At 38.6% G+C, this 9,361-nt stretch overlaps 1 pseudogene; it reads right to left on the bottom strand.

Moving 5' to 3' along the window:
• Positions 1-3,594: 3,594 nt before the first annotated feature.
• LOC149202862 (plant UBX domain-containing protein 8-like) lies at positions 3,595-4,857 on the bottom strand (annotated as a pseudogene).
• Positions 4,858-9,361: the final 4,504 nt, after the last annotated feature.

Genomic DNA, 9,361 nt, shown 5'->3' with positions numbered 1-9,361 from the left:
GAAAGTTGAACTAGCTACGGAAAGTGACAAGATTCCGCAGCTCAATGAGCAAAAATCTAATTCAAACAGCAGACACAAAACATAGTTAGGAAACCACTTTATGTGCTCTTTTAAACTCAATATGCAATGATGTTGACAGATTAAGAGGTCCAGGTAAATGGAAAAAGTCTAGAAAGGTGTATAGGAAAGATGCAAGTTTGGGGCTCAACGCACAGCTCAGCAAGAGAGTGGCTTTGGCCCTTCTGGTCGCTCGCACATCTCCTTAAGGGTGCGAATGTGGGTTTTTACAGTCTGGGGCCGAGGTCACACGCACAATGACCTCCTAAGAGCGACTATGCAGTTACAATCACATGCATACCGTCTTCATGAGGGCGACCCTGAAGTTTAAGTAGCCTGTAGACAATGTTTATGAGGGCGACCTAGCCCAGATCTAAGTTTTCGTCATCTCGGCTTCAGTTATCTTCAGTGATCCGTTAGATTTGAGTTTCTCTTCTTTTATTATAGATCTTGTTATCACAAAATCAAGCACTGAAGGCTGCTAATCAGCAAGATTCTGTGTAACTATTTCAAACCAGGCTTTGGACTAAGGCTTAGCCTCCTTAGTCTGAGAGGGCTCTCTCACAGATTATGAATATTGACTAATGACAAGAAAAGATGGCTAACTCTTATAAGACACATGAAAATAAGCTGGCTGGACAACATTGAATTGATTCCCATTGGGCTTATGGAGTCTCTCATATATCAGCAAACAAAAACACTATCTTTTCATAGAAATCAGGGCACTTTACATCTATATGTTCAAACATAACTTTGAAACCACAGTTTGCCAAGGCATACAGGAAGTCAGAGCATGATTCATGAGTTCTGAGTGATTATGCATTAACAAAACTGTAAAAGAACCTTAAAGAAAGAATACCATCATACATTTGAACAAGAAGATCCATTGTGAATCCTGAGAAGAAAACACAGTCATTTGCATTACTGAAATTTGTTTATACATAAACCAAAAACAGTGTTCTCCAAAACATCCAACTCTTTGTCTATCTCTGTTTCAGCTATTTATAAAGTTCTTCTACCTGACTCCGATTTATCTGAGGGGAACTCGAAGTCCTTTTCTAATGACACCTATTCACCTTTAAACTAACTAATTAAAATCAGATATCATTTTTTGGGATTCAACTGCGTTAAGTAAGTCATTCAAACGTATGACCATTTCCATGAGAGGTAGTCGTAACTGACTAATTTCTCATGATTTTTGAATAGTTCACTTAGCACTCATTGCATCGGGTGATGCTCACAGGGGTGAAGAAGTGGGATTGAAACTAGTGAAATGTGGAGAACGATTCACATAGCATCAATCATCACTTCCGGGGCTTGCACCCAGTAACCAGGACTTCCCAGGAGGTCACCCATCCCAGAACTCCTCTGGCTCAAGTGCGCTTAACTGTGGAGTTTTTCCCCACAATCAAGCCCACTTAGCTTGCTACCCCATTTGCAAAACCTTAGCAAGTATTGTGCCTCATGAACCATTCAAGTAGAGATCCCTTGACTCTTTTTGAATTTAAGTATGGGGGATTTTACGCAGTGCATTATATTAGATATCATTTTTTGGGATTCAACTGCGTTAAGTAAGTCATTCAAACGTATGACCATTTCCATGAGAGGTAGTCGTAACTGACTAATTTCTCATGATTTTTGAATAGTTCACTTAGCACTCATTGCATCGGGTGATGCTCACAGGGGTGAAGAAGTGGGATTGAAACTAGTGAAATGTGGAGAACGAATCACATAGCATCAATCATCACTTCCGGGGCTTGCACCCGGTAACTAGGACTTCCCAGGAGGTCACCCATCCCAGAACTCCTCTGGCTCAAGCGCGCTTAACTGTGGAGTTTTTCCCCACAATCAAGCCCACTTAGCTTGCTACCCCATTTGCAAAACCTTAGCAAGTATTGTGCCTCATGAACCATTCAAGTAGAGATCCCTTGACTCTTTTTGAATTTAAGTATGGGGGATTTTACGCAGTGCATTATATTAGATATCATTTTTTGGGATTCAACTGCGTTAAGTAAGTCATTCAAACGTATGACCATTTCCATGAGAGGTAGTCGTAACTGACTAATTTCTCATCACCCGATGCAATGAGTGCTAAGTGAACTATTCAAAAATCATGAGAAATTAGTCAGTTACGACTACCTCTCATGGAAATGGTCATACGTTTGAATGACTTACTTAACGCAGTTGAATCCCAAAAAATGATATCTAATATAATGCACTGCGTAAAATCCCCCATACTTAAATTCAAAAAGAGTCAAGGGATCTCTACTTGAATGGTTCATGAGGCACAATACTTGCTAAGGTTTTGCAAATGGGGTAGCAAGCTAAGTGGGCTTGATTGTGGGGAAAAACTCCACAGTTAAGCGCGCTTGAGCCAGAGGAGTTCTGGGATGGGTGACCTCCTGGGAAGTCCTGGTTACCGGGTGCAAGCCCCGGAAGTGATGATTGATGCTATGTGATTCGTTCTCCACATTTCACTAGTTTCAATCCCACTTCTTCACCCCTGTGAGCATCACCCGATGCAATGAGTGCTAAGTGAACTATTCAAAAATCATGAGAAATTAGTCAGTTACGACTACCTCTCATGGAAATGGTCATACGTTTGAATGACTTACTTAATGCAGTTGAATCCCAAAAAATGATATCTAATATAATGCACTGCGTAAAATCCCCCATACTTAAATTCAAAAAGAGTCAAGGGATCTCTACTTGAATGGTTCATGAGGCACAATACTTGCTAAGGTTTTGCAAATGGGGTAGCAAGCTAAGTGGGCTTGATTGTGGGGAAAAACTCCACAGTTAAGCGCGCTTGAGCCAGAGGAGTTCTGGGATGGGTGACCTCCTGGGAAGTCCTGGTTACCGGGTGCAAGCCCCGGAAGTGATGATTGATGCTATGTGATTCGTTCTCCACATTTCACTAGTTTCAATCCCACTTCTTCACCCCTGTGAGCATCACCCGATGCAATGAGTGCTAAGTGAACTATTCAAAAATCATGAGAAATTAGTCAGTTACGACTACCTCTCATGGAAATGGTCATACGTTTGAATGACTTACTTAACGCAGTTGAATCCCAAAAAATGATATCTAATATAATGCACTGCGTAAAATCCCCCATACTTTAATTAAAATCACTTACTACTAACTGACAGCTCTAGAAACCTAAAACAACTAGGATTCTAATCCTACATCATGCTGGACATAGCATTTATTACAATCAAGATTCATTCTCTGCCAAGTGGATTACTATAGCTGTAGCTTTGATGGCTTTAATTACAATGAACTTCGTTCTTTGACATCTGCTCTCCTTCTGGCGGTGGCTGTGATGGATGTTTGTAGCTGCTTACTGGACTTTGATGTTTGTCTTCAATGACACATCTTTTCTGTTACCCTGAAACACAGGCCCCTATTTGTCGGTCCTTGATGTGTTGTTCCATTTTGATCGTCCATCACTTCGAATATGCAGCAGAATGTCTTCTAACCCTTTAATAATCCAAGGTATGGAACGCTGCCATGTTTCTAATGTGCTGTAGGTTGTATTAACGGACAGGTGTCTCTCTTTCGAGAAGGTTAACATAATCCTCATTCTGTTCACCACTTCCTGCCACCCCCTCAAGTTCCCGCCATGCCATTTCTTGTTGTGCTGTCTTTATGGACAGTGATAGTGCCCGTGCAAAATCATCATCATCTGATATCGGAGTAATTTGATCAACTCTAGAACTAAGTTGATCATTAGTTAGACCATGCTGCTGCCTCATTTTTGCTTCCTCTGCTTCCCTTTTTGATGCCTCAATTGCAGCTTGCAGCATTTCCTCTTCTATAGCATTTCCTTCTTCAATGGCTGCAACAGGTTCTTCAGTAACTTGTGGAGCACTTGCTCTATGCTCTCTACCATGAGGATACGAATTATAGTAACCACTTCCTGAATTTGAACCTGATATGAAAGTGGAAGATGCAGTACTTGGAAGCTCGTCATTATCATCAAATATCGGTGTCCCTCTGACTTCTGGACCTTGTGCATGAACACTAGCAGACACCTCCTCAATGGCAGGTGCAGAATTTGCATCCGCTACTTGACCCTCCTCATCCTTCGACTCAATTGGAATAGTTCTCACATTTCTTGGATGAGAAACATGTGGTAGTGAATTCCTAAAAGGCATGCGAGATGTACTTCTCCCATCAAATATAGGACTACCAAATAATCCTCGGTTTATTGGTCCAACTGCAGGAAAATTTGTAGGAAGAGAATGGAAAGGCTCAACCGGGTATCGAACTTCCATTTCAGGAGGTTCACTATGTTCCATCCAATCAGGTTGGGGATCTTCATCACGATCTGGTCATGTTAGAACATGTTCTCCTTCGTTGAAATAGGCATTTACGACTTCATTAAGATCTCCCGCATGTGTCTGGAGTTTCTCTACGGCCGCTGCTTCAGAGGCGCCCGTAATACTCATAAAGGTCTCTATTGCATCTTGCTGGGGCCGAGCCATCATTAATTAAAAAGGTAAAAATAAATTAACAACCCGCGCTATAGAATTCGAAAGACTCAGAATTCACCCTGAAATTTCTGACTTGCGGTCGATCGGGAGACGAATATCTTTTAAAAACCCCAACGTTCCATCTGAAAATATTGGGGTTTTCGCGCAAAATTTGCGGCCTTCCTGTGAGTAAAAGCAAGGCAGAAACTTATCTATAAATTCAAGGGGAATCCAAAAACATTTGTGGCTCTGAATCAAGAACTGGCAGTTTGTAATTGCCAAAGAACTTGAATTTAGCGCTGCTGCTAATTATATATAATGCCCTTCCTCCTTCACAGGTCGTAACTGTCTAGAAGTCATAAATCCGCCATTCGACTGTTTTGCACCAACTGCAATTACCCCGGTTCAACTGCTTGTTCAAGGATACTACAGGAACCTTTAAAAGCCGCCATATTACAAAACCTTTCATCTGGTAGATTTTCACTGTTGTAACTTGGATCCAGAAGTCGCCATTTCCAACATTTATTGCACTGAACCCATTCATGGTCAGGTTTGTACCCTTTGCTGTTGTCTCTCTGTTCAAGAGTGTCGAAATTTTCATCCCAATATTCATCGGCCTTGCTTCCTAACCACTGCTCTAGTTTAGCATAAGCTGCACAATCCTGGAATCCTTGCTTGTGATTAAGAACCAGAGTTCCCTTATCCCCATTGGTCATAATTTCAGTGACATCTATCACCCCAATTATGAAATGAAGCCTTCTTTTCAAGCACCGCCAGATTGATCACAAATCGAAACCAGAATCAGAAGTTTCAGTCTTAATAAGGCTACAGAACATGTGTCAAGACTGACATGTAAGACCTTGCACATGTTGTCCCCGTAAAATTCTTGTAGAAAATATGACAGCTGATGTGAGATGTGCTATGGATCAGGACGAATTCCCCATTTCGTAGCGCAGTTAGTGCAAAGTCGGTGTTTTTCGCTACGAAAACACTAAAACAGGTTGCGCTGCGAAACTGCTAAAGGATTTATGCGCTGCGAAAACACTTTGTCCTTAAGCTAGTCTGAGCAATTTTGGCAACAGAATTTTCAGTGATAACAGATCTGTAGATCTGATTTGTTAATTTCCGCTACAAACATATGTATTGGTCTCAATTATAGTAACAACAGTGCTCAGCAGTATTCGGCACAATGACAGCAATATACAACATTTGACATCAGTTTGTGATAGCACATTACATTCATTAGTATGAGGGTTCTAATTCCTAGCATGATTAGATTTGTTTCATGGATATCATTATTGTTTTATTGCATAGTTATGGATCATTGTACTCTCTTTTGTTGCATCATTTGATGATGATCTAAGAAGAAGAATATTTGCAAGGGTTTTGCCATAGTGGGTTTTTCCCTGGTCGCGGACCAATCCTGGTGTCTCTATATGTGTGATGCTTTCTTTTACTGTTCCATTTATAGTTTGTTGCATTGATGATGATGGTCATGTTGTTTCTTTCTATGTTATTGCACACATTGATGTATAATAGTGTAGATCTGAATAATGAAATGATGATATGGGGTGAAGTTAAAGTATTAATGGTGAAATGCAACTATCATAGTAAAGAGCAATGTTGCCTTAAGAAAAATTAACATGGTATTAGAGCTAGGCTGAAGAAAAGTCATGGAGATCACCCTGATGATGACACCATTAATGGAAGCAAGAAGAGGATGGTGGAGACCTAAAAGAATTCTAGGTCTTGAAGATAACCTTAGGCATGTTGATGATTATGGTTTGATGTATTATATGAGGTTACGGTTGGAGAGAAAATCCTGGTCTATGGCAAAGTCTTGAGATTTTATGTATGAAACTCTTGCATGGTATTTGTGAAGATGCTCAAGCACTCATGGAAGATTTGATGAAGTTTGAGATGGGATAATCCTTAGCATATCTGGTTGGATACTTGAAGAAAAAATTGATATATGGACCATGGACAATGATGGCTCTTGAAGATTGGTTCAAGAGGGATAGGATCACCTCTCATTGAAGATAAGTATTTCTTGACTTATGATGCTTCTTACTTGTTAGACTTATGGATCTGATGATTATGTTATTGCTTGTACTTCCTGCATATGTATATGGATGTTTCTAACCTCCTTGATGAGATGTGTAGATCCTTCTTAAGGATCATTTTGAGATGCAGATCTGGAAAGAGACAAAGAGGTACTTAATGAAAAGATGATAAAGTGCTTCAAGTGGCCTATGTATAATGAGTAGGTGCTCAGGTATTTGAATACCTCAAGACATGGACAATATGTTGTGTTTTAGCTATTGGCTTAGTAAGCCCTAAGGTATGGTGAGAATGCCTCTTTCTTTAATGGCTCATATATGCACATGAAAGTGACTTGGATCTATGTTTCCTATGATGAAAATATGCACCTGGCATTAAACATTTTTTATCTTATTGAATTGTATGAGGCTATCTAATGTTGATACATTGATACACTTGATGTTTGGCTAATATATATGATCTATCTGTTGGATATCTTGATCCTATAAAGAAGGATAGCACCTTGGCTGTAGAAAATGATACTCTTGATACTTGTCATTATGAATTTGATATAGAAGGATAGTTCATTTACTCCTATACATGAGTCTGTTTGTAATGCTTATGAAAATCATGATGAAATCATATGGAAAGAGATATTAACACTATTATTGTTTTTGAATGACCTAATCTCACTCATTGGTCCTAAAGTGCATGTGAGAGGTATAAGTGTAAGATTAAAATTATATATCTCTTACTACCTTGTCTTGATGGAATATGGTTAAACTGGATGCAGTAACCTAATGTACTGACTTGATAGAAAGTTATATTATGTTCATAATCTTTGAGATCTATAAACTGCTTTGAGTCTAAGCCTTTGATGAAAGATTGATGTCATGGTGTTGATAGCCATATGTTTATGATCTAACATATTTGTTGTTGCATGAATCTAGTAGAGACAAGTTTATTACATGAATGAAGATGAATGATGCAGATCCCCAATCAAAGGGAGAATCTCTTCTCAATATTCTTACCCTTATTACTATTTGTATTCTATGCTGCTGAAGTATGATTTATGTGCATCTAACAGCATTGATCTACAGCAGGGTCTTAGATATGAATCCCATACAGAAATTAGGGTTTTTTCTTTGTTCCAAGTCACAAATCTAGGAGATCTCATCCTTAGTCACACTCATGCTAAGGCCTAGATATCATCCAAGTAACTAAAGTCGCTCCCATGCTAACCTGAAGAGAGCGACCAAAGGTTTGACTATTGTTGACCATCATCTGAAGATTTTTGAAGTTGTCTCGGCTTTGAATGATGATGTCCCTGACATATTCTGCCATTGTTAACTGATTTATGAAGTTGTTGAGTTAAATTGTTGATCATATAATGAAGTATTGTGCTTGAAATCAGATGGTCACCTAAAAGATATCAGGACCAAAGATGTATTGAAGATAACAACAAGATCTGCTAACAGGAAAAGGTTGAATATTTTCCATAACATGAATATGTAGACTGAACTTGTGTTTGCAGGTGATCAGGACATACAGATAGATATGTCACTATATCTGTGCTACAAGAGGTTGGCATGATTTGGCATTATTGGTATATATGAAAAGTGTTTTGTCATGATGCTTGAAAATAACTTTGAATTGAAGATTGATATGTGCTTTGACTATAGATCTCTCTTTGATAACATTTAGACTTGACCTGATGTCTAGTGATATGATTTGTTGATTTTCCTGATAACTTGGCCTCCTTATTCTTAGCACAACAGTTGAAATAATGATAGTTATGATTTGGCATGAAAACTATAACTTGCATGACTCATCCTTGATGTATGCATTTACATCTAGTGACATGTTGACTTATATTATGCTCATGAGAATGACTTGATAAAGTTCGGATTGATAATGCATGACTTGTTGGCATGATTTGATATGAGCTCCACCCATCTCCTGGTTGAAAGTATTAATACTATGATAATGATGACTTTGATAATGGTCATGATCTAGCTTCTAAACTCTGATGAGTTGACTTTGTTGTTGATGGTACAACATTGAGTTATGTAAGAATGATTATGTTGGCTTAGCTAGGCATTATACTTAGAGCATTGCAATATATATATGTGTAGATTTGACAGTTATCTGATGAAGTTAGGATGATGAGTTCCAAGGAATGGTTTTGATACTTATTACGATTTTTATTTTATATCCTAATGATCTACTTGTGACAGGTCATAAGCCTATGATGATTTAATCAAAGGGAGATGGCTTATGAAGCCCGAAATAATGTATCATGGCATGATGAATCGATTTCTGGAATTTGGGAAAGAAATTCCATATTGCAAAGCTATTGGAAAATGTTATGAAAATGAAAATCCTTGGATACTCTGATTTGAAGTTCAAGATGTTTTTGAACTTGATAAGGTATCCGACGGTTGAAGCATTGATGTTTCATTTTGAACATCCATGATGTGCATAGAACCTTAAAGAATTCATGAGTGAGTTTCTTCACTCACATAGAGTTGCCACCAAGCATGCTTTGAAATATTTGCATGAGGTATTCTATTTTGAGAATGTGATATTTCTCCTATGATATATGTATTGTTGATATTTGAGATCATTGTTGATAAGAAAATTTGGATGTTACTCGAGTATAAGATCTTCTATGATATCTTGGATGAGTGGTTCATAGCATGACTAAGGTTGATCATGATGTTGCTAGCATAGCTAGCTGTGATGCAACGTACAAAAGCTCCTTAGAGATTTATTTGAGCATGATATG

The sequence above is a fragment of the Pinus tabuliformis genome, chromosome 2_1, assembly GCF_031772625.1.
Source record: "Pinus tabuliformis cultivar Carrire ecotype Pingquan chromosome 2_1, CPIR1, whole genome shotgun sequence".
In the NCBI taxonomy this organism is placed as follows: Eukaryota; Viridiplantae; Streptophyta; class Pinopsida; order Pinales; family Pinaceae; genus Pinus; species Pinus tabuliformis.
Note: the sequence above shows the minus strand (reverse complement) of the source record. Positions and strands in the feature narration are given on the sequence as shown.